The sequence below is a fragment of the Gekko japonicus genome, unplaced genomic scaffold (assembly GCF_001447785.1).
Source record: "Gekko japonicus isolate JY-2015 unplaced genomic scaffold, Gekko_japonicus_V1.1 scaffold1137, whole genome shotgun sequence".
Classification (NCBI taxonomy): Eukaryota; Metazoa; Chordata; class Lepidosauria; order Squamata; family Gekkonidae; genus Gekko; species Gekko japonicus.
Genome location: NW_015175393.1, coordinates 363,781 through 382,821, shown reverse-complemented (window position 1 = coordinate 382,821; position 19,041 = coordinate 363,781).

Sequence of the window (19,041 nt, the reverse complement as noted above, 5' to 3'; positions counted from 1 at the left end):
GAATTCCAGCTGTGCTCGGACATCCCCATTTACATCAATGATGGCTTCGTATCCGTATCACCATCTTTACACTGATCTGTCCTCTCCACTGAGTGTGTTCACATGCACAAGATCCCTCTATGTGGCCACTTCATCCATCCTCATAAAACACAGTTACTGCTGTTTCCATGAGTCTATTTTGAAAAAACCAAAAAACTGAAGGACCATCATGCGGAAGAGGGCAGATTTGTGCTCTGCTCTTGCAGAGGGCAGAAGATTGCCGGTGGGCTAGAGGTTAAGATGCTGAGTTGCAGACTGGAAGGTCGGTAGGTTGGCAGTCCGAGACCCGAGTGCCATGTGATGGAGTGAGCTCCCGTCTCTGGCCCCAGCTCCTGCCAACCGAGCAGTTCGAAAGCAAGAAATTGCAAGTAGATGAATAGGTACCGCTTCGGTGGAAAGGTAACAGCATTCCGTGTGCCTCGACGTTTAGTCATGCCGGCCACATGACCACGGAGACGTCTTTGGACAGCGCTGGCTCTTCGGCTTGGAAAGGGAGATGCGCACCGCCCACTAGAGTCAGATTCAATTGGCATTCGAGCAAGGGAAACCTTTACCTTTACTTGCAGAGGGCAAGCCAAGATTTCACAGTCTCAAGTAGCAGGACGGTGGGTTTCAGTTGGACGTTGGGAGAAGCATCATAATGGCGAGAGGGGTCTGACAGTGGAACCAATTCCCGGTATAGGGAGGGAGGAGTTCTCCGTTTCTGGTAGGTTTGCCAGCAGGGCTTCTTTTGGGGGGAAAGAGGTGCTGGAACTCTCATGAGGGAAATGAAGTTTTCAATCTGTATACTGAAAACTCACGAACTTTTAAAGGTTTTAAAAAGAATTTTGTCAAAGAGGTTCCGGAACTCCATTCCGCCATGTTCCTGCTGGCCCTGGCTGCCAGCCTCTGGGTGGGACCTGAAGATCTCCCGGAATTAGAACTGATCTCCAGATCTCCCCCGGAGAAAGTGGCTGCTTGGGAGGGAGGACTCCATATAGTGATCTGCCTCCCCTCCCGAAACCTCGCCTTCACCAGGCTCCACCCCCACGTATTTCCCAACCCAGAACTTTGGTGTAGTGGTTAAGTGTACGGACTCTAATCTGGGAGAACCGGGTTTGATTCCCCACTCCTCCACTTGCACCTGCTGATGTGACCTTGGGTCAGCCGCAAGCTCTGGCACAGCTGTTCCTGAAACAGAGCAGTTTCTGTCAGAGCTCTCTCAGCCCCGCCTACCTCACAGGGTGTCTGTTGTGGGGAAGGGAAGGGAAAAGGAGTTTGTAAGCCACTCTGAGACTCCAAGTGAAGGGCGGGGTATAAACCCAATCTCTTCTCTTCTCCTCCTCTTCTTATTAGCTTCATTGACCAGAGGTCTTAAGCCAAACATACAAACAGCTACTATAAAACACATTACAGATAATGACAAAATAATTTAGACCAAACATTTTTACAATAAAAACTAATAAACATACTCATAAACAATATGAACAGACAACATTTTATAGGCTTCCATAAACCCTATAAAGTCCCAGGTTATTATGGAAATCAGTTTTCGAATTTTAACCCAACCCAGAACTGGCAACCTTTGTTTCTGGAGGCCTCCGAGCAGAGGCTTCGAAAAGGATGTGGGCGAGATCAAGAGGGTGCAGAAGAGAGTGACGAGGATGATCAAGGGTCTGGAGACCGAGCCCTACGAGGAAAGGCTAAGGGCCTTGGGAATGTTTAGTTTGGAGAAGAGGAGATTGAGACAGGATTGTTCTCTTTAAATATCTGAAAGGCTGTCATTTGGAGGAGGGCAAGGAGCTGTTCCAGTTGGCAGCAGAGGACAGGGCCTGAAGCAACGGGTTTAAATTACATGCAGAAAGGTATCGGCTGGATATTAGGAAAAACCTTTTCACGGTCAGAGTGGTTCAAAGGTGGAATCAGCTGCCTAGGGAGGGAGTAAGCTCCCCTTCACTGGTAACCTTCAAGAAGAGGCTGGGCGGATATTTGTCAGGGATGCTTTAGGCTGGTCCTGCCTTGGGCAGGGGGTTGGACTGGATGGTCTGTATGGCCCCTTCCCACTCTGTGATTCTACCTGTTGGGAATGCTCTAAGCTCTGGCTTTTCTGCACCTAGCAGAGGGCTGGACGCGAGGGACTCGAAGGTTGCGCCTGACCCTGTGTCTGTATAGGCAGGCAGGTAGGTAGAATTTTATTGCATGAGGCCAAAGGCCAGAACGATATAGTGAGAGCTGCCCGAGCAGTAATAAATATTGCAGTAAGAACACAACAAGGTTAAAAACAAGGTTAAACTTGTCAGGACCAGGACATACCAGAGAATACAGCATGTTGATCATCAGGGCGTAGGTTTTGCACAAATCTTCTTGGCAGCCAGTGTGTGCAGTGACATCATACTGATGACATAATGATGATGATCAGATAAGAGGTAGACGATCTTGCCTCTCTACAGCTGAGACTAGACTGACCTAGGATTTGAACTCGGATCGTGATGTCCCGGGGTTGCCAACCCCAAAATGAGACGGTAGCCGAAAAACCACGGAAGAAACGGCAGAACAGCCTTTCCCACTCCCCTCCCCTCCCAAACCTTTGGAGGGCTGATTTGTCATAAACAAACCGAGGCAAGAAAGCAAAGCTGTGCGAGAGAGAGAGAGATGTCTCAAGGTCTCCAAAGACAACACATGTCAGGCACAGCCAGGCCCTGTAAGTAGGTCAAACTGGGGAAATATTAAAATCCCAGTAGACGGGTGAATGAATTTTTAATAGCAGGCCCTCTTACTGCCAAGAAGCAGCAGCTGGCCAGTTCTTTGCCTTTGCAGCGATTGATGTTTTGTTCCTTCTCTTTGGGAGTCTCACTCGACCCACGGAGCATCCTCCAGCAGGCTTTGGGGTGGGAGGCTCTTGTCCAGAAATGCCTAAAGGGAGTTACAGGAGGACAGGATTCTGGGTTGCCTTGGACACTTCGGGGGCCTTCACAGTTGGGGAAGTCCTGTGATTCTCATTCCTATTGACGTACGTGGCACATTTTTACCCCATCCTTCCTGCAAGGAGCTCGGGGCAGCGTACATGGCTCTGGCCACTCCTCCAGATTATCTTCTCAACAACCCTGTGAGGTAGGTGAGTCTAAGACAGAGAGAGAGGGAGAGAGGGAGAGAGAGTCACCTGAGGACATTCAGTGAAGTTCAATGGCACCGTGGGGAGTGGTCTCCCAAGTTCGACTCCAAGACTCTAACAAATGCACCGCAGAGACTACTGTGTTTGGTTTCGGACCATAAGTAAGGCTGAGCGCCAAATAATAGGTGCTTTTGAATTATGGTGCTGGGGAAGTCCCTTGGACTGCAAGGAGATCAGATCAGTCGATCCTAAAAGAAACCAACCCTGTTCCCTGGAAGGCCAGATACTGAAGCTGAAGCTCAAATACTTTGGGCACCCAATGAGAAGGGAGCCCTCACTGGAGAAGACCCTGATGCTGGGAAAGACTGAAGGCAAAAGAAGAAAGGGATGGAAAAGGATGAGATGGTCAGCCAGTGTCATCGACGCAATGAACAGGAAACTGATCAAACTCCGGAGGACGACGGAAGACAGGAGGGCCTGGCATGATGTGGTCCATGAGGTTGTGAAGAGTCGAACTCGACTGTGCGACTGGACAACAACAACAACAACAAAAAGGGCTGCCAGCCTCCAGATGGGACCTGGGGATCCTCGGGAATTACAGCTCATCTCCAGACTACAGAGATCAGTTCCCCTGGAGAAAATGGATGCTTTGGAGGGCGGACTCTGTGGCATTGTAGCCCCAAGGCTCCTCCCCCAAATCTCCAGAAGTTTCCCATCCTGGATCTGGTAACCCTGTCCCCCCATCCCCCACCGGTGGCCGGGGGGGACCTGGAAACCCTCGGGTTGGTTCTTGGTGGTACGAAGAAAGCTCAATGGAAATCTGTGACTTGGATCTAGAGCGAAGCATGAGGAACCCCTAACAGTCATAGCGCAGTTCTGCTTGGGCAAGGTCTTGTGTAACACCCAGCACTCCCTGTCCATTATCGTGCCCAGGAATTTTTGTTGCATGGAGGATGTACGCAAGAGGGAAATTGAGTGATTTAGCACATGTGGCCACTATGGTTCTTTTCATGTGCTTCTGCTTACGCAAGAGTGCTAGCGCAAGTAGATATTTGTGCTGGGTCCCAGCCTTTGTCTGGGGGGGGGGGTCTATTCTTATAAGCCTGCTCTCGCCCGTTTGCAATCGCCACCCTCCAACAGAACAGGATCAGCGTCCCAGGCTCTGTCCTATCAGTGCAGGGTCCACTGCGTTCCCTTCTCATGGAGCCTTATTTGACATTGTGCCCCTCGTGATCATGAGGAAGGGAGGGGGCATTTGTAGGGCTGTGCTGCAGCTCATGGGCATGTGCAGAAGTCCTGCATTCCATGTGATGATCAGAGGAGCAGCCATGAGAACATAAGAGAAGCCAATGTTGGATCAGGCCAATGGCCCATCCAGTCCAACACTCTGCCACATAGTGGCCAAAAATACCAGGTGCCATTAGGAGGTCGAGCAATGAGGCCAGGACACTAGAATCCCTCCCACTGTTGCCCCCGCCCCCAAGCACCAAGAATGCAGAGCATCACTTGCCCCAGACTGAGAGTTCCTATCTATACCTTGTGGCTGATAGCCACTGATGGACCTCTGCTCCATATGCTTATCCACCTCCTCTGGAGTGCATCACACAAGCACACAGTCCTGCCTTATACCGAGTCAGACCAGATTGACTTAACAGGAGAGGCCAGGGACTGGAATCGGGACCTAAATGGACGTAAAGCAGATGCTCTGCCCACTGAGCAATGCCCCCATCTCCGCCACCAGTTATGGGGGGGGGGTTGCCATTGGTGAAGGATGGGCAGGGAGTCTTCTACCCATATGTTGCCAGCTGGTTGTTTTATTTATTTATTTAGCTAATCACTTTTATGGATCCCTAACTATGGGCACATTCTCAGGGGTTGGGTCAGCCTACCTAGCACCCCGGTGGTGGCGGCTCTTTCCTTCTGGTCTCCGGCTTCGGCTTCCTTGGGTCATTCGGTCGGCAGGACGCTCCTCTCTCCGGCGCAGTTCTTCTCCAGTGAGGCAGCCATCTCGGTGTGTGAGTTCGTCTCTCCCGGCCTTGGCTCCGTCCGATAGGCTCCGCCGCGCCGGGAGATGACGTCATCCGCGCCTTCTGCTGCTCGCGCCGGCCGCTTTCTGTTGGAACTCCGCAGGCCACCAGGGATCGCTCCACTGGCTCTCGATGTTCCACCGCGCCGCCTCGTCTCTGCCGCCAGGATCCGCCGTCACCACCACCGTCGCCGCCATTGTTGTTGTTCTTTCGTTGCCGCCGCCGCCGCACACTACACTCCTCGGACGAGGGGGGTGCCCCTACCCTACTAAGGGTAGGTTCCCATTCATCTACTCGCCCTTTAACGGGCTTTTGAACCGCTGGGTGGGCGGGAGCTGGGACGCAGGCCGGGAGCTCACTCCGGCCACAGTGGGGCTCGAACAGATGTTTGGCCAGATGTTAAGGCAGGCTGCATTAACAGCCTGCGCCACCGCTCCCTTGTTGTTTTCACCATGTGGTTAGAATTGCTAACTTTCAAACTGGTGCATCCAGCTGTCCCTTTAATATCATTTTCATCTCCAGCAATTATCAGGGGGTGTTATTTAGTTCCCTGCCACGAAGAGCTTCACTACGGATCTCTCCATGTTAAACCTGCATTTGAGGGATATCCCCCCCCCGCCCAGCCAATTTGCAACCTTACTTTGAGTGGCAGATTCATACCTTGAAACATGCCTGGGGAAAAGACAGAAGAGGGGAGGCTTGCAGGGAAAAGCCGCAAGAAGGGGAAGGTCGATGCACGGAGTTGCCAGCACCCCAGTAGGGATAGGGAATCCCCCCTCCGCTTCTGTCCTCTCTAAAAGGTAAAGGTAAAGGTTCCCTTGCTCAAAAGCCAGTCGAATCCGACTCTAGGGTTGCGGTGTTCATCTCCGTTTCAAAGCCGAAGAGCCAGCGCTGTCCGAAGACGTTTCTGTGGTCATGTGGCCGGCATGACTAAACACCAAGGCGCACGGAACACTTGTTCCCTTCCCACCGAAGCGGTACCTATTTATCTACTTGCAATTTCTTGCTTTCGAACGGCTAGGCTGGCAGGAGCGGGAACTAGAGATGGGAGCTCACTCCGTCTGGCGGCACACTCGGGTCTCGAACTGCTGAACTACTGACCTTCCACAGCCTGCAGGTCAGCATCTTAACCACTTGAGCCACCGCAGCTCCTCTCTGTCCTCTCTAGGAACCATCAGAAAACTCTATGGTTTTACCATAGAGTTTCCAGCAATTCTGAGGGAGGTGTCGCCTGGAAGTGACATCACGCTGGCAGGCCAATGCCGTCTTTTAATTTTCGTCCCACTGCCTCGCCTGTCCCTGCCCCTAGTCTCCCATTGATGGTGAGGCCATGCTAGGGAAGCATGGAGGGCTCTAATTCAAGCTGCCAAAGAAAAGAACTCCGCTTTATTTTGGAGGATGGTCTCCAGTCAAAGGGGAAATAGTTCTTTAACAAGGGAAATCCACATTTCATCTGAAACTTGGATTTCATATTTTCGGAATATGTATTTTGATAATTCCCCCCAATTGTCTACATCTCCAGTTTTTAGCGACCTGCCAAGCTGGCCCTCGGTTTCCCCAAAAGAGATCACATCATTGATAGGCCAACTTAAAAGAGGCAAGGCCTCTGGCCTGGATGGGATCTCTCCTGAATTTTTGAAGGAAAACATAAAGTTGTGGGCCCCCTTTCTAGCACACTTATTTACCTATATTGATACAACAGGGAAGGTCCCAAAAGAATCGGGGGTGGCCGCGGTTGTTCCTTTCTATAAAAAAGGTAACCGAAAAGATCCTGCAAACTATAGGCCTATCAGTCTTCTAAGTGTTATAAGTAAATTATATGCTAAACACCTTCTAGAAAAATTTACACTTTGGATGGAGCAGGATGATATAATAATTCAGGAACAAGCAGGGTTTAGGCAGGGCAGATCGACTATTGACCACTGCCTGGCAACCCTACCATTTGCGTCTCTTCCGGAGACGGCGTCCTCCCTCCACCGTTTTGCCTGCTGAAGAATATCTAGTTCAGCCCATGAAGTATTGTGAGCATAGAAAATGAACCTGTGGCTTTAAAAGAAGGAAGCTCTCACTTGAAGTGAAGACTGTAGGAGGAACAGAACAAAATTTAGAGTCCCGTGGCACCTTTAAGACCAACAGAAGTTTATTCAAGGTATGAGCTTTGGTGTGCAGGGCACGCTTTTCCAAATACAATGCCTTGCAAACGAAAGCTTGTTAGATCGCCGCTAACAAAGACCCGGAGAGTGATTTCAACCAAAGTGCTCAGCTTTATTAAAGATACGAACAAGCGCTTGAATTCAGTCATAACCAGAACAGATTAACATTGGGAGCTAGGCTCCTTTTAAACGTTCCCGGGCTAATGTAGCCTCGCCTATTTACAATTAACAACCAATGAGGTTGTGTAGATAACAACCAATGAGGTTGTGTAGATAACAACCAATGAGGTTGTGTAGATAACAACCAATGAGGTTGTGTAGATAACAACCAATGAGGTTGTGTAGATAACAACCAATGAGGTTGTGTAGATAACAACCAATGAGGTTGTGTAGATAACAACCAATGAGGTTGTGTAGATAACAACCAATGAGGTTGTGTAGATAACAACCAATGAGAGTCTTTCCCTCTCAGGAATTGGCACAGTTCTGATTGGTCGCTGTTACAGAGCGACCAATAGTGAGTCCGTTCTGAGGAGCCTTCGTCCGGCTCGAAGCTTAACATAGGGAGTGAATGTGGCGATTCAAGTAAGCTATTTCAATACATTACAAAGCTCATACCTTGAATAAAACCTTTGTTGGTTTTAAAGGTGCCACGGGGCTCTAAATTTGTTCTACTGCTTCAGACCAACACTGCCGACTACCTGGATCTATCTTGTAGGAGGGATAGTTAACATAACTGTGTGCACCCTAGCATTTACTCATGAGCCACGGTATATTAGCAATGAAGCTGGGGGAGAGAGAGGCCACCGTTAGCCAGGAAAAGGAAGCCAGAAGTCTTTGTGCAGCAGAACTGAAAAGATACAGACTGAGACTTCTCCAGGTCTAAAATGGCCATTCCAAGGTCATCACCTGTGGTCGATGCCTCCACTTTGAAAGATGCTGTTCTAGGCACGAGGTGGGGGTAAAATGGACCAAGACGATTCCACCGTTGGCTCTGTTCACCCACAAACTTCTGGAGCTGCCTGATACTGGCTGTGGTCACCAGTGTTCCCTCTAAGCTGAGTTAGTGTGAGCTAGCTCACAGTTTTTTAGCCTCCGGCTCACACATTTTTGTCTTAGGAAGGATGGCTCCAGAGCAAACTAATTGATGCAGTAGCCAAATCACTCACTCACAACTATAATGCCAGTAGCTCACAAAGTAGAATTTTTGCTCGCAAGACCCCACAGCTTAGAGGGAGCATTGGTGGTCACACAGACGAAATAATCCACTTTCAGAGCACTTCCCAACTGGATTTTGCTGTGTAAACTGCCAAAACCCAGTTGGAAAGAGCACTGAAAGTGGATTGGAAGTGGATTACTTAGTGTGTGTGACCACAGCTACTGAGTCCCAGTACCAAATACTGGTAACTGAGTGCGGTTCTCCAAGGTCTCCCCAAGAGAATTTGCTACCTGGAGACCTTGGCAATGGAGAAGCCAGTGTGTGTGTGTGTGTCCCCTGCACAGAGACCCTTCAGCCCCAATACTCACATGCACCTCGATTATGCTCGTCCCAGCGATGCCTATGGAACGCTTTCACGGTCACATTGATGCGACAAACCTGAATAATGTTGGTGATATTTCATTCATCTGTGCAGATGAGGAGCCGTAAATCATAGTGGGGATGACCCCGGCTTATCCATGTTGCTTGATGAATGGGTGTGTTAGCAGCACTGACATCTAAATTACCACGGCGGAGCATTTGAATTAATCCTTCCCGAAAAGCCAAGAGTAGCGGACACACCTCAGCGCTATCCTCGCAACAAATCAGAACCTGTCGACTTCCCAAATGTGCAGTCGGCTTCTCACCCGTCCTCCTCTATAAGTATGGAGAGCCAGTTTGGTGTAGTGGTTAAGTGCATGGACTCTAATCTGGGAGAACCGGGTTTGATTCCCCACTCCTCCACTTGCACCTGCTGGATGACCTTGGGCAAGCCATAGTTCTGGCAGAGCTGTCCTTGAAGAAAAAAAAAGAGCAGTTTCTGTCAGAGCTCTCTCAGCCCCACCCACCTCACAGGGTGTCTGTTGTGGAGAGGGGAAGGGAAAGGCGTTTGTAAGCCGCTCTGAGACTCCCTTGGGTAGTGAAGGGCAGAGTATAAATCCAATCTCCTCCTCCTCCTCCTTCTATGGCAATCAAACCATGTGTTCTGAGAGAGGGCCATGTGCCTGGCTCAGTGTTTTGGGACTAGGCACATACTCAGGGCCAAACTGCACAGCACCTGTGATGTGAGTTGGGCTCAGCTTGCAGTCACACACCTCTGATTGGGGAATTCACCTTCCAGAGTGCTCTGCCGCACAGTCAGGGTTCTTTTTGTAGCAGGAACTCCTTTGCATATTAGGCCACACACCCCTAATGTAGCCAATCCTCCAAGAGGAGGAACTTTAGCCTTTCCTCCCACACTGCTTTTCCAAGGTCATCCCAAAGCAACCACAATAACCGCTGTCGCCGCCATCCTCATCCTCCTCATGGTATGTATCCTACTCCTCCACTGGAAGAAGAGCCGCTCAAGTTGGAGGGAGTCTCCTTAAAGCTGGCTTCAAATTTTGCTCTGTGGAGCAGTAGGGTACATGCCTCCAAACTTTCTGTACAGAACCAGCGATGTACACGGTCCTTTACAGGGCTTTGGAAGCAAAAGTCAGTGTGGTGTAGAGGTCAGAGAGTCAGGTTAGGATCTGGGAGGCTCCGAGCTCGAATCCCCACTCTGCCATGGGAACCTGCTGGGTGACCTTGGGCCAGTCACACACACTCAGCCTAACCCTACCTCTCAGGGTTTATTTATTTATCAGATTTATACCCCGCTCTCCCTGCAAAGCAGGCTCAAGGCGGCTTCCATACAAACATAAATACATTTAAAACCATACAATTATTTAAAATATGACAGATGAAATACAAACACAAGGCACTTGGCAACAGTTAAAAGATTAACTTAGATGGCTCATTTTCAAGATCAATTACCCCTTCCCAGATCTTCTCAGATGTTCTTCTGCTCAGAATTTCTTATGGCATCGGCTTGATGTTAAAGCCATGGGCCAGGGCTCGATGTTAAAACCTCGAGCCAGGGTTCTATGACAGCGACAGCCCCTAATTAAATACCTGGTGGAAGAGCTCCGTCTTGCAGGCCCTGCGGAACTGTGAAGGGTCCCACAGGGCCCTGATCTCCTCCGGGCGGTCGCTCCACCTGGTAGGGGCCGCCAGGTAGGGTTGCTATGAGGATAAAATGGAGGAGAGAACAAGGAACATAAGCCGCTTTGGGTCCCCACTGGAGAGAAAGGCAGGGTGCAAATGAAGAAGAAGAAGGAAGAGGAGGAGGAGGAGATTGCATTTATACCCTACCCTTCACTCGGAGTCTCAGAGCGGCTTACAATCTCCTTTCCCTTCCCCTCCCCACGACAGACACCCCGTGAGGTAGGTGGGGCTGAGAGAGCTCTTTCGAGGACTGCTTTTGAGAGAACAGCTCTGAGAGAACTTGTGACTGACCCAAGGTCACACCAGCAGGAGTGGGGAATCAATACAAGTTGCAAGCTGACTTTTGACTAGGCAGAAGCGATAGGAAGGAGAGTCAAGGATCAGAAAGGATGGGTGATGTGAGACTCTGCAGGTCCTCAGGCTTGGCTGTGGTGGGCGTGACAGCCGAGCAGCTGGGATCAAGGCTTCACAGGGAGGGTGGATTTGGGTGAGGGTTTGGAGGAGGAGAGGGGCCACCAAAAACCACTCATTTTGTGCTGCTCCCACCTCTTTTGATGCAACAGGCCAAACTTCAGAGAAGGGAGTCCTATGCCACGGGCATCCCGTTTCATCTCTTGCAGTCAATGACCACGGCAGATATCTGTGGCGTTGTTGTTGTTCAGTCGCACAGTTGAGTCTGACTCTTTGTGACCCCATGGAGCACATCACGCCAGGCCCTCCTGTCTTCCGTTGTGCTCCGGAGTTCCCTTAATTTCATGTCCGTTGCATCGAATACACCCAGGGCTCTTTTTGTAGAAAAAGCCCAGCAGGAACTCATTAGCATAATAGGCCACACCCAACCGCAGGAACTCATTAGCATATTGGGCCACACCCCTGACAGCACAGCTCATTAGCACATTAGGCCGCACCCCCATGTTACCAGAAGTGTGGTCATCCAGCCACACCCACCTTTTGCTCGTTATTCTGTATACCTTGTTTGTTGTCAAAACCCAGGGCCTATTTTTGTAGCAGGAACTCCTTTGCACGTTAGGCCACACACCCCAATGTAGCCAATCCTAATGAGTTTCTGCTGTTGGGTGTGGCCTATTATGCTAATGAGTTCCTGCTGGGCGTGGCCAACTTGGGAGCCCGCCGGAGCTCCGTTCCAGTGCGTTCCTGCTCCAAAATAGCCCTGATTATGCCGTCTAACCACCTCATCCTTTGCCGTCCCCGTCTTCTTTTACCTTCAATCTTTCCCAGCATCAGGGTCTTCTCCAGTGAGTGCTCTTTTCTCATTGGGTGATCGTACACTAAATGAAGTGTCAAGATTTCCTGGGCATCCGCTGTGCTTCTAGGGCATGTGTGACAATACTCGTCCCCCTGAAAATCAATAGGTTGCAACCATCAGGACTCACAGGCAGTCGAGTTTAAGCACAACTGATGTTCACTGGAATGGAGCCAGAACTTTTTTTTTTTAAGAAAAGGTCCCTTCAAACAGCCCATCGTGCAAAACTTTGAGAATGTCCCTGTGAACCCAAAATGTCATTGTTTGCAGTCGAGAGATGCTTTATGCAATCAGATGAAAAACTTGATTTATTTCGCAAATGTATACCTTGCCTTCAGGGCAATGGCCCCGGAGCTAGGGCACGAGAAATAAAAATGACAAAATGTGATTCAACAATGTCAAAAGGTCATCAAGGGACATACCAATGAGAAGAGTGTACAGTACCCAATATAAATCAAAAACGAAGGCACGGCAATTACACAATGCCTGTGTTGTTGGTGTTGTTTTAAGGTCTCTACGACGTCTTTGAAAGGGCCAAGTCTCTGGGTCTGATGTGCCTTGGCAGATAACTGATTCCACATTTTGTGGCCATTACAATGAGTTTTGTAATGGCCACCGGTCTTATGGAGGATGCTGAACAGGAAACATGGGGGAAGAGGCCCCTTCAAGGACCCCGGTTTCAAGCCCTATAGCAGTGGTGGCGAACCTGTGGCACGGGTGCCAGAGGTGGCACTCAGAGCCCTCTCTGTGGGCACGCGTACCATCGCCCCAGCCAGGCCCAGACCATCATTAAAATATCAAATTCTCTGCCAAATAATTTTAAGTAAATGAAAGCATTTGGGATCGCTTTCCTTACCTTGTTTGGATCATCTTGAGTTAATGTATGAGTTGTTTTTTCTAAAGTAAAACCTCAGTATTCAGGTTAAATTGCCATGTTGGCCCTTTGCGATAAATAAGTGGGTTTTGGGTCGCAGTTTGGGCACCCGGTGTCTCTAAAAGGTTCGCCATCACTGCCCTATAGAGAACCACCAGCCCCTTGCATCTAGCTTAGGAAAAAATAAACAAATTGCCCCAATGAAGCTCCTGCAAGAACCAATGTTCCAGAAACTCAGTGGCTAATGCCAGGAAGCATTCAGGCGGGGACCTTCTGCAAGCGTCCGAATCAGGGGTCGTTTCGTAGAAAAAGAGCTAGGGGAACTTATTAGCATAACTCATTAGCATATCAGGGGTCGTTTCGTAGAAAAAGAGCTAGGGGAACTCATTAGCATAACTCATTAGCATGTGCCACACAGCCTGACATCACCGGAAGTGTGTCATAAGGCCACACCTACCACTCAGTTAGTCTTAGTCTTAAAGGTTAGTCTTAAAGGTGCTATTTGTTAGTCTTAAAGGTGCTATTTGAACTCTTGGACTATTTTGCAGCAACAGACTAACACAGCTACCTCGGGGAAGCTCCTGGATGGGGCTGGGAGTCCTTGCGGAGGCCACGTGGAGTGGCCTCGGCCAGGCAGAGGGGGAGGACGCCAACTTACCCTCCTGCTTCTTCCTCCTTCTGCAACAGAATGAGGCTGGAAGAAGGGGGCGGCCGGAAGAAGAGGCAGGGCTTCGTCGTGTGCCCCGCCCCCCTGCACCTCACCCGGGGGAACTGTGATCCCCCGCAATTCCCCCCCAAAAGACCTCTGGTCCAAATGACCTTTAAGGGCAGCACCACATAGAAAGCACTACAGTAGCTCTGTTGGGAGGTAACCAGCGCGTGCACCACAGTTTCGTTTTGGTTTTTTGCTGTCAAGTCACAGCTGGCTTGCGTCAACGCTGTGGGGGTTTCAGAGCAAGAGACGTTCAGAGGTGGCTTGCCACTGCCTGCTTCTGCATCACGACTCTGGTATTCCTTGGTGGTCTCCCATTCCAGGACTTTCCAGAACCCACCCTGCTTAGCTTCCAGGATATGACAAGATTGGGCTAGCCTACGCCACAGTAGAGTAAAGGTTCCCTTGCTCGAAAGCCAGTCGAGTCCGACTCTAGGGTTGCGGTGCTCATCTCCGTTTCCAAGCCGAAGAGCCAGCGCTGTCTGAAGACGTTTCCGTGGTCACGTGGCCGGCATGACTAAACACCGAGGCGCACGGAACGCCACAGTAGTCTAACCTTATTTCTTCGCCTTATTGTATTCTGTTGTTCAAAAATCCCATTTGCTTTGCTGTCATTCATAACGGTTTAAATTTTAAAAAAACCACTCCCCAATCTGAGAAGGGAGAACCAAGCATCGAAAGCCATGCTTGGGCATGGTCATGGGCATCCAGCGGCATGAGTTGTTACGCACACCCACTTCCTCGTTTTTAGAGGTGGATGACAGGCACCGAAATGTGTTTCATTTTTTAAAAAGAGGAAGCCACGACCAAGCACAGCTTCCCAGCACGTGTGTTTGTTTATTTATTTATTTAGATTTACTAGGCTGCCTTCCCTGGAAATGGGCTCAGGGTGGCCTACAATGAAATAATATACAAATCTCAATTTGAAATGAAGTTAAAATAATCCAATAATTTGTTGTTGTTGTTCAGTCGCACAGTCAAGTCCGACTCTTTGCGACCCCATGGACAAGATGACGCCCCTCCTGTCTTCCGCCGTCCTCTGAAGTTTGCTCTATTTCATGTTCGTTGCATCAATGACACTGTCTAACCATCTCATCGTTTGCTGTCCCCGTCTTCTTTGGCCTTCAATCTTTCCCAGCATCAGGGTCTTCTCCAGTGAGTGCTCTCTTCTCAATGGGTGGCCAAAGTATTAGAGCTTCAGTTTCATTATCTGGCCTTCCAGGGAACAGTCAGGGTTGATTTCTTTTACAATTGACTGATTTGATCTCCTTGCAATCCAAGGGACTCTCAAGAGTCTTCTCCAGCACCATAGTTTTTGCTTTGACCATGCAGACTTTTGTTGGCAGGGTGATGTCTCTACTTTTTATCATGCTGTTTAGGTTCGCCATCGCTTTCCTCCCAAGGAGCAGGCGTCTTTTAATTTCATGGCTGGTGTCACAGTCTGTGGTGATCTGGGATCCCAGGAACGTGAAGTCTGTCACTACTTCCATGACTTCCCCTTCTATTAGCCAAGGAGTGATGGGGCCGGATGCCATGATCTTAGTTTTGTTGATGTTGAGCTTCAAGCCCACTTTTGCGCTCTCCTCTTTTACCCTGAGCAAGAGGCTCTTTAGGTCCTCTTCACTTTCTGCCATTAGAGTGGTATTGTCTGCATATCTGATCTTTTCCCCAGCAATCTTAATTCCCGCTTGTGATTCATCCAGGCCAGCATTTCCCATGATGTATTCTGCATATATATTAAACAAGCAAGGTGACAATATACATCCTTGTCGTACTCCTTTTCCTATGCTGAACCAATCAGTTGTTCCATATCCGGTTCTAACTGTTGTTTCTTGACCCTTATACAGGTTTCTCAAGAGACATGTGAGGTGGTCTGGTACTCCCATCTCTTTAAGGACCTGCCATAGTTTGTTGTGATCCACACAGTCAAAGGCTTTAGCACAGTCAATGAAGCAGAAGTAGATGTTTTTCTGGTACTCCAATAATTACCAATTAATAAAAACACCATACATACAGTATATAAGATGGCGGACAGAATTCTAGCTCCCCAGCCTCCCGGGGGGGGGGGGATAATGAGGGATGGGAAATTATGTAAGAGTATCAAAGAAGCTCTCTCGCCGTCCTCTGCCAATGGCCCGGCAGAACAACAACCCTGCCTTGCATGCCCTGTACACTCATGTATGGTAGTCCCATGAAGTGATTTCCATGCAGTGTCTGTGCCGCCATATTTCCAACATGAGAGTGATTTCTGCATCAAACATCCCTCCCATCTGAAGCGTGTCCAAGTGTGGGGGGGTGAGAGCAGCATCAGAGGAAACCATTCGGTCACCAGATGGAGACGTCCGTTGGCCATGTATAAATAAATACCTATCTCTGGACCATTTCCCATACAAGGTCACGCCTTATAGACAGCGTCGCTGTGTTCTCACAACAGGTGGTTCAATGTCTGTCTGGAGGAGGAGGAGAAGGAAGGTCTGTTATTTCTATCAGGTTTCCTGTATTAGTCTCGCTACAAGGAAGACTCCAAAAGGCGGCCGGGGTGTGTGTGACGTGACCGGATATGAGGGCGTTCTAAGAATAGGAAATCTTTAGAAGAAAGGGGGGGGGGGAAGAGATTTCAATACTGCACAAAGGGCACCGTGATCCTTTATTCTCTTTGGTAATTCAGACATAAAATCTACACTCGCCAGGATGTGCACTCATTCACAAAGGCCTTTGTTTGCCCGTGCACATGAGCAATGCTCAGTCATTAACATAAACGGCACAACAGAAGCTTTGCGCATAAGAATAACCTCAAGGCGTAGCTACATTATAAACTTAAAGCCGGTTTAACAGTGATGCTATGCCAGTTTGAGCTAAGGATTTCTAACCGCTGACTCTCTCAGTGGTTAGAAACGGCTGTAACTCTCACAGCTCTTGGTATTCTTAGGCCAGGAGGGGGAGAAGAGAAGCAATGGCAGTTAAAGGTCGGGTAGCCAACCTCCAGGTGGGGCCGGTCAGCCTACGGACTCATAGCTGCTTTGGCGAGTGGAATCTATGGCATCATAAGCTCTTGGGATTTTGAGAGGGGGTCCTGGAGGCCACCCCAAAATGGCTGCCAAGGAAGGCAGAACAAATCAGGAAATGACTGGAATGTGGAGGGAGGAGTACAAAATGTTGGGAGATGCCAGGCCAAGCATCCTCCGATGATAAAGGTAAAGGTTTCCCTTGCTCGAAAGCTAGTCGAGTCCATTTCCAAGCCGAAGAGCCAGCACTGTCCGAAGACGTTTCCGTGGTCAGGTGGCCGGCATGACTAGACGCTGAGGCCTATGGAACGCTGTTACCTTCCCACCGAAGCGGTACCTGTTTATCTACTTGCAATTTCTTGCTTTCGAACTACTAGGTTGGCCGGAGCTGGAACTAGAGACGGGAGCTCACTCCGTCATGCGGCACCCAGTTCTCGAACTGCTGAACGACCTCCCTCCGGTCTGCAGCTCAGCGTCTTAACCTCTGAGCCACCGCGGCCCTATGATAAGGGCAGCCAATTTCTGAAGGGCTGCTCCCTACAGACCCACATGCAAAGCCTCTGGGGGGGCGGCCTTCTGAAGTATCTTTTACTCTAGATAAAGCCACAACTGACTCTTTGCTTTGGGGAAGAAGCAAGCGGTCACTGGAAAACACACCAGCAGGCACCAGGGATCCCCATAGGGACCACATTGGGGATCACTAGGCGAGATCCCACTGAATCTGACGCAAGGCGTTTGTAGAAGATACAACTAAGCAGTGGAGTCTTGTGAGCAAAAATTCTACTTTGTGAGCTACTGGCATTAAATCTGTGAGCGAGCGATTTGGCTGCTGCATTAATTAGTTTGCTCTGGAGCCCTCCTTCTTGAGGCAAGACAAAAATGTGTGAGCCGGAGGCTAAAAAACTGTGAGCTACCTCACACTGACTCAGCCTAGAGGGAACACGGGATACAAGTCGCACATCACTTGTGCTTCTTCAGCCTCCTTTACAGCCGACACAAAGGCAGGTGGGCCGCTGCCCTCCACAAAGTCCTCTTGACATGTACAGAGAACTCGAGGGAAGGGAGCATTGCAGGGCTTGTCCGTTGTCCTTCCACCTACGGCAGTGAGGATCGCTTCAGCCTGGGCTCAGGTATTTTCAGGTTTCATTCTGTAACCCTACAGTTCTAGAAGTTGCTTTGTATTCCACAAGGTGGGAGAGAAATGGGGCCAAAACAAGCCACAAATTATTTGGGCCGGCTGTAAGCCGAGCCAAAATGTGTGAACTCTTGCCCAGAACAGCGAATAGCCAGAACTGTGTCTAATAACAGCGTATTTCATGCGGGGCGCCATCAATGCTGACTTGGGAGTCTGTTCAAACGATACATTTTTGCAGTTACTCAAGTATAATGCACAGCCAATATATACCTTCTGGCCACCGGCATGGCTTTCTCTTCATAGGGTCAATGGCAGATGTTGGAGTTGTACTGAACTACGGGGGAGGGCGGGATATAAGTTTAATAAATAAATAAATAAATAATAAATAAATATTCTTCAAATCAGATTAAAAAAAAATTAAAAGAGGAAGAAAAAATGTTTCTGAGTGGCTTCCTGTTGTATTTTTCATGCGGAAGATCCCAGGCACAACTCTATCCTTCTCCACTTAAAAGGCTCTCAGCGGGTAGCAACTGGAGAGGAATTCCGGTTTTTCCCTTGAGAACTGGGAGAGCCCCTGCTGGTCAGAGCAGAGGACAATGGGCTAGTATGATAGACCAGCGGTCTGACCTGGTATCAGGCAGTTTCCTCTGAGGACACCCATTAACGTAATAAGACTACTTTTGTATGATGGCAGGCAGGGCATTTTTTGCAGAAAAAGCCCAGCAGGAACTCATTAGCATAATAGGCCAAACCCAACAGCAGAAACTCATTAGCATATTAGGCCACACCCCCGACAGCACAGCTCATTAGCATATTAGGCCACACCCCATGCCTTCCCTTGGCTTGCCCGGGCAAGCCAGCCCTTGGACAGGCCGGGGAAGGCATTTAAATGCCTCCCCGATCCTTCCAAGGCCCCTCCTAGCCCACCCGCCTCGGAGTCGCTGGGGGGGTCACTCTCCAGGCCTTCTCTCTGTAGCCATGCACGCAGAGGTTTTGGCTGTAGTGGGCGTGGCCAACTCTGAAGCCAGCCGGAACTCTGCTCAAAAATAGCCCTGATGTCAGATGAAGAGGAGGGTAACGTTGGACTTTTGTTCCGCTTATAGCTATGGAGGGTTCTTCAAGGGGCACCAAAAGTTAGAGATGTGCGCTCAATGACTTTGGATGGTTGGCTATCAGTTATTATAGAGACTCCTCATCTACACAGGTGACGGCGGCACGCGAGAAACACTTTGGAGTCAGGCTACGGTCGGTATGAATTTCACCACAAATGGGCTTGACAGTCAAATTTATCTTGTTTAAAGGTGTTGATCAGATGCGAACGAATCGACCAGCCTGTTCAATCCATACCAAATAGCGGTATCCCAGGTCAAAAGATCAACATGGTAACACAATGATGGCAAATCAATCAACTGGCTTATAGCTGGTTGCACAAGGGTACCGCTAACCATCTCTGGGACGGAGACAATACTGATGCTTTCCTTTGTGGTTTTTGTTACAATAAGTTATTTAAGTTTTCTG